Genomic DNA, 6,924 nt, shown 5'->3' with positions numbered 1-6,924 from the left:
AGTAACTACACTGAAAGAAATCATAATTAACCTCCTCCCAGTTCATCTTATTAAATTTCAACAAAGCATCCATTGGTGATATCTGAGTTCTTTGGGGGAGGGACAGAATGGTTGATATGCTGTGAAAAACATCACACATCTGCCGGTGAGTACCCCCACTGAGAGAGACACTTTTATGGGCTATGCTGATTAGGAGCTGTTTTCATACACGCAGGCACTATCAAAGTTTAATACAGGTGCCAGAAGGAAGGGCTTACATTATAAATATGAGTTTGGGCTGTGTTTGTTTGTTCACTTGATAGTTAGCATGTTTAAGCCAGAGGGCAACTGCTGCAAAAAGGCTAGACTATGAAACTTCTGGAAATATTTTACAAAAAAAAAATTGCAGACTTGGGTGCGTGACTTTTGATTGAGTAACTTGTACATAGGGCTGTCGCATTAACCGCAAAAATGTATCACCGCGGTACTAAGAGGTCCACCGCGGTGCATGTTGGGCCACCGCGATCTCCGCACGTGACCACGGGTCCATTTTTAGAGACCTGCATACGCCCGCACCTGTTAACATGCCACCCGTTACCACCCTTGCCCATGATAACCCAGGACTAACCCAGGACTAACCCAGGACTAACCCAGGACTAAGGTGCGCCCGCGAAGACCGTCTGCAGGCGAAAGGACCGCCACAGAGCTCCGCGCCGCACGGAGGTAATCGCAGCCGAAACCCGATCGCGCTTTGCGGACACCTGCTCCGCTTGCTCGTGCTAGGGGCTCTCTCTCTCTCTCTCTCTTAAGTACGCGGGTACCCGACCTGGAGCAGGACTCTGACCCGACCGTCCACAATGACCGGCACTTGTTCCAAAGCCAAATGTTACTTCTCCCACGCTACACATGCTATATCCGCGCGACAACCAAGGTATATGTGCATCAGCCGTACTTTTACATCACCGGAGATAGTTCTAGCTGTATTGATGTAAACAAAAACACAGAGTTTCAAGATAGAGCATACTGTTTTAGGATTACTAGTATTTGCAGAAATACTGTTTATAGCAGTTTTTTTTTCATATTAAAAGCCCATTAAGATTATATACTATCTTAGATAAATTTAAAGATACTATCTATAGTTAAATTGACTGTTGTATTCTCACACTTCACCACTAGATCCTATCTGTGTTACTTCTGTCTGATGGAGTGCCAGCTTTGGCCTGACAGAAAAAGACCAGAGCACAGGTGAGTCTGAAGAAAAGACTGGTGAGGGGAGGGGGGCAGGTTTCACATCTGCAATCTACTGGTAACTCCAACAATCTATATAAATTGTTGTAAAGTTCTAAACATACTCCTGTCTTTACCTCATCAATAAGCCTCAAATTTTGCAAAGTTTGTCACCTCCCCTGTCACATATTTATCATTTTAGGAATAGTAGTATTACCAGAGATATTAGTTTTAGCTTCTTTGGCTCTCAAATGAAGAAACAGCTCTTGTTTTCTATAGTTTTCATAAACTGACTGTAAAACCCCATGATGATCACATAACAGCTCGTATAAGGTTTAATAAATAGATGACATGCACTTTATTTTTATATATCTACTACTGAACAAGCTCCTTACCTTCTTCTAGCCAGGCTGGCGCTACCTAGTGCCTCCGCTCAATTTCATTTCTCTCCAGTGACTATAGGTCAGGAATAGGAACACACTAGACCAGGGGTCGGCAACCCAAAATGTTCGAAGAGCCATATTGGCCCAAAAAAACAAAAACCATACTTGCCTGGAGCCGCAAAAAATTAAAAGCCTTATATAAGCCTAATATGAAGGCAACATAGGCTGTCAGTATATTAGCTGTATAAGCCGACTATTAAAATGACTAAGTAGGCTACAAATACAAAATGAGCATTCATGATACACAAACCCCTTTTGCGACCCTCTCATACTCGGTGCGCTGTCTGTAGCCACTGAAATCTGGTGGTTAGCGTTCATTCCTCTGTCATTTAGACCCCGTTTACACGTACACGGGTATTTTTAAAAACGGGGACATTTCCCTTCATTTGTACACATCGTTTCCGGTTTCACATTTGCGTGTAAACCTGTAGCTTTGACGACGATGATGGAAGCATTCAGAGCAGCAGTCACATTTCTTCTGATCGTGCATAGGAGCACTCATAAAACAGCAGCATATGTACGCAACTCCGCGCACATCAGCCCGGAGCAGAAGCTCTGTGCTCGGGCAGCAGCGCCAAATACACGGGGCAGTCATCACGCTGCCCCTCAAGACGGGGCTGGGGGTCCAGTGTTTGTCAGATTGTCCGGAGGCTTCGTCCTCCATGTTCTGGTTCCAGACGGGGGCGAGCAAGACCAGCGCGCAAAGAAATGGGTCTGTACTACAGTGCAGTCATCTGTTCGCTGGTTCCGTGCGGGAAAAGCGAGAATGTGCTGTGGACCACAGGTTCGGGCGGGCTGCTCTGGTCCTCCACGCTCGACCGCGGCTGGTTCCGAGGGGGTGCAAAGCATCCGGACAGAAGCGTGAATCCCGTTTGGTTTTGTTATATGTTGTTCTGAGCGGTCATCTGCGCATGTGGTTTTTTTTGTTTGTTTTTTTCGGGGAAAGCGCTTCTCAGGTGGAGGCACCGGACACCACCCCCCGCTTCAGCTCATCTATTTGTTCTGCTGAAACACTTTTTATGTGTTTGCATTTGCACACACAGCTGATGGATCAGATCCATGACCAGAGATGAACGAGGGTTTTACCCCTAAAGAAACCATATTAAATCAACAACCAAAAAAATCATTCCTTTTCCATTTTCACTCATTTTTGAAAAAGCTCCAGGGAGCCACTAGGGGAGTGCTAAAGAGCCGCATGCGGCTCTGGAGCCAAGGGTTGCCGACCCCTGCACTAGATGGTTCGCAAAAACCCCTGAAGTGCGAGTTCGGGCACCAGCCAATCAGCGAAGAGCCATACATTCTGTGTTGGCAACAATTCCCACGATCGAGGATTTAGAGCCGGAACAAAGAGAATGTTTGGTGAATTTTATCAAGGGGAAGTATGTTATTGCCCTTCTTCCTAGGAGATTTGGGAAAAGATTAATATACCAGTTAGCCCCGTTAGCGGAGCATTACATACATCACGACCAAGTAACAACGATTGGTTAAAATCTTAATGCGGCGATGTCAGACGATTTCTAAGAAGTGAAACCAGCTGATGAATCAGGCTAACCTTCTCCCATCTATAACCCCCAAACTTTAGCTAAGTTCAACAACACAGGCTGTTACTTCTTTGCCCAAGTCTTCACTGTTTTACTCTTCTTGTCACCGCAATACTTGAGCTCCATGTTTCAATCCTTAAACTTTGTTCTGCGGCCGGGGAAACGCTCCCAGGGTAGCCATTAGTGTCTAGAGAGTGCCAAATGAAAAGCTGGAGGGGGTCCCAAAAAGTCCCGATGAAGCACTGGCCTCTTTACACTGCATAGGCGTGAAATAATGGCCTGGTGTAATTGCCCTGAATACTTTATGTGTGCGCCCTCTGAGGTCTGAGAGCCATAATGATACAGCTGGAGTATTGAGTCCGTCCCTGATCCTCCCTTGGCTTTGTCTTGGAGCCTCTTTTATTTGTAAAAAGGTTATGCAAGGCTGAGAATCCCGAATGATTCCCCTAAGATTTAAGTAGATTACTCTTGTTCAACTTTATAGGATGTGTCCTACTTCGAACCAAATGGTTTTAACTTTCTTCCTAAAATAGTCAGATAAGACGCAGCAGGCAGTCAATTCTTTGCTTTAAGTTTTTAGCCCACTGTGCGAGGGGAAAAAAGTTAACATATGTTTGTCTCATTAGTATTCCCAACAGTAATAGCCCCACTCCTGTTGAATAATACTTGAGAGTGTAAGTTCATTATTTATCCCTTGTCTCTTGCCAATGCTGTCTGCGTTCACTATTTACTTTTTAGATTATGTGTTAGTGGTTTGTAGGCAAATCAGCATAGAAATGAAAATCCTGTAACTGTATCTTGATTTTTTTTTGTTTTTTTTTTTTTTTTTATGATTTCCCTCAAGTACCATTTAATTTCACTTGTCTCACAGGATATTGGCGGTAAGACATTACATTAGTGTAGATGAGATGTTGATTTCATCGTCCATCTGTCTCCTTGATAAGATCTTCTTTATTCATTGATTTAATAAATTACTACAGCCTACCTCTCATTTATGCAAATGATCAATTAGCAAAGAAAATAGTTTAAAGTTCTTTTAATTGTTTGAATAAATAAAACATAAATTCAGCTAGGAATAGAGAAATACATTTCCTGTGTACTTCATGCACTCTGCAGTCAGTCAAACTCGGTATGCTAACATTCAGTCCTTACATATGAAAGCTGTCGCTCTCTTTCTCTCCCTCCCTCTCTGTCTCTCTTTCCCTCTCACTCCGCTCTCCCTTTCTCTCTCTCTGTTCTCTCTCTTGTCCCCCCTCACCATCATCTCTGTTGTTCTGGCTCTCTCTCCTCTCTCTCTCTCTCTCTCACTCACTCTCCTCTCATTATCCCTCTCTCTTTCTCTCTCTTTCACCCTCTCACCCCTCTCTCTCTCTCTCCACCTCTCTCTCCTGCTCTCTCTCTTTTCCGCTCTCTCCCTCCTCTCTCTCTCTCTTTCTCTCCATCTCTCTCTCTCTTTCCATCTCTCTCTCCACCCCCCCTCTTTCTTTCCATCTCTCGCGCTCTCTCTCTCTCCATCTCTCTCTCTCCATCTATCTCTCCCTCTGTCTCTCTTCCTCTGTCTCTCTCTCCATCCCCCTTTTCTCTCTCTTTCCATCTCTCCATCTCTCTCTCTCTTTCCATCCCTGTCTCTCTCTCTCACCATATCTCTCTCTCTCGCTCTCCATCCCCCCTCTCTCTTTCCATCTCTGTCTCTCTCTCTCTGTTTCTCTCTCTCTCTCTCTCTCTACCCCCCCATCTCTCTCCATCTCTCTCTCATCTCGCTCTCTCTCTCCATCTCTCTCCATCTCTCTCTCTCTCTCTGCCCCCTTCTGTTTCATCGTTACGTGCCACAATCATCACCTTGTGTAACAGTAAGACTCCCGTACACCTCTCGTCTGTGTTCAGCTCTATCACCACAAATATCATCGCTGCTTTGACAGAGGGCCAGACCTTTGCAAGAAATGTTATTGTCCAAAAGTTCTCAGGCCACATCTTCAGTGACAGCTCAGACAGCGGAGGAATGCAATTCGAAAATACAATAAGAGAGAAACTTCGCTTAAATCAAATAATGAACAGAAAATGTCAGTGCAAATTCTAATGTGCTATACATCTAAATGCACAGTGCTGCCGAGGGTGCTTGAGATGCATTTTTAATGATGACTAACAAGTACATGGAGTTGCTGACAAGTTTCTCTGCAGATTTGTACCCAGCTGCCTGTTCTGGCTGTGACAAGGTCTATGAAATATTGAACTGTTCAGTGAGATCACTTGTCATGTTTCTTGTAGATATGTACTGTGGGACATACAGCTGTGCAGGCCTATTGATTGTGTTATGTGATTACTGTCATTACAAGAATACTGCACATTGTATTCTCCTTTGGTTTGATGCCCCACACTTGCTTAAAAGTCCTATATTACATAAAATGGACTCTTTTGAGCTTCAGGCCATGCCCCCTGTGTTTTGTTTTATTCACACATGTTTGAGTAACTCTTTATTATTCAAGTTACAACAGCTACCTTATACCTTTAGTTCAGTAGAGAAGGGCAATTCCAGGACTGAAATCATCCAAATGATTCTATTGAAGGTGTATGGAGTTTAAAAACACACTGGAGCACTACCTGTATTACCACATCAGAGTGTTTTCAGTTGAAGGAGACAGAGAAACACAGCCTAAGCATGCCTGATTTGAATGTTTAACATGTGTAAATGAAATGAAACACAACTCCAGGTTTGTTTTTGACAAATGAGGCAATGACATTATTACAAATTTCAAAATAGCATAATAAGGGCCCTTTAAGTCCAGATTGACCTGCGCTAGAGATTTGTGTCTGACCTGCTCTAATTACTCCGATTGTGATGGATTTATAAACCTGAAGAAATGACATTGGTGCTGTGCCCTTAATAGCTTTGTAATGAATATTTTAGTCTGTTATAGAAGTTATTTTTGATATAGGAAAGCCTTTGTACTTCAAAAAAAAAAGAAAAGAAGATTCACATTATTTTTGGAAGTAGGCTTCTGTCTGATAGCCCTGATAGCCAGGCTGGCGCCACCTAGTGCCTCCACTCAATTTCATTTCTCGTCAACGACTATGTCAGGAATCAGACTACACTAGGTTTCGCAAAAACCCCAGAAGTGCAAGTTTAGGCACCAGCCAATCAGCGAAGACCCATACGTTCTGTGTTGTCTACAATTCCCGAGATCAAAGATTTAAAACCGAGAATGTTTGGTGAATTTTAGCAAGGGGAAAGACGTTATTTCCCTTCTTCTTATGGTATTTGCGAAAAGCTTAATATATACCAGTTAGCCCCGTTAGTGGCGCATTACATAAGTCATGACCAAATAGCAGTGATTGGTTAAACAAAAGTACCCACCTATCACCGAGTGAACGAATCCTAATTCTGCGAGGTCAGACAGTTTCCACAAAGTGAAACTGGCTGATGTATCAGGCTATCATCTGTCTGAGGCAGTTATTTACCTTTACCCAAATGTCATATGTGACACTGATTTAAAGCTATGTAACTTTTCTGGTCTGTCTCTTTCTTGCCACTTATATCATTAAAAATCTATTTGTTGCACATCTTTTAATTGGAAAATACCATAGAAACACGCATTCCTACTGTTAATGGGGTCACCTCTCCACAGATCTGACCTGTAACTTGGCTTGATGACGACTTCATGGAAATAAATACATTCATTACTATACTGTAGTAAAACATTTCAGCCCAAAGCAATAACACCACCATACAAGCAGGT

The 6,924-nt window shown here is 43.2% G+C and overlaps 1 protein-coding gene across 3 annotated transcripts in view; it reads left to right on the top strand.

The window, feature by feature from the left end:
• Window positions 1-576: 576 nt before the first annotated feature.
• The window catches only part of LOC110166247 (zeta-sarcoglycan), a 209,428-nt gene continuing 203,080 nt past the window's right edge, over window positions 577-6,924 (top strand). For 2 of the 3 annotated variants that reach the window (XM_055158707.1, XM_055158708.1), the window contains exons 1-2: window positions 578-702; window positions 1,156-1,224. The gene's annotated coding sequence lies outside the window, so the exon portion shown is untranslated. Of the gene's footprint in view, window positions 703-1,155; window positions 1,225-6,924 lie in introns of all 3 variants that reach the window. The other variant, XM_020931474.2, reaches the window with a different exon arrangement.

Source organism: Boleophthalmus pectinirostris, unplaced genomic scaffold (genome assembly GCF_026225935.1).
Source record: "Boleophthalmus pectinirostris isolate CB_2022bp ecotype Guang Dong unplaced genomic scaffold, ASM2622593v1 HiC_scaffold_22, whole genome shotgun sequence".
Classification (NCBI taxonomy): Eukaryota; Metazoa; Chordata; class Actinopteri; order Gobiiformes; family Gobiidae; genus Boleophthalmus; species Boleophthalmus pectinirostris.
The sequence above is the reverse complement of the archived record's forward strand: the minus strand, read 5'-3'. Positions and strand labels throughout refer to the sequence as shown.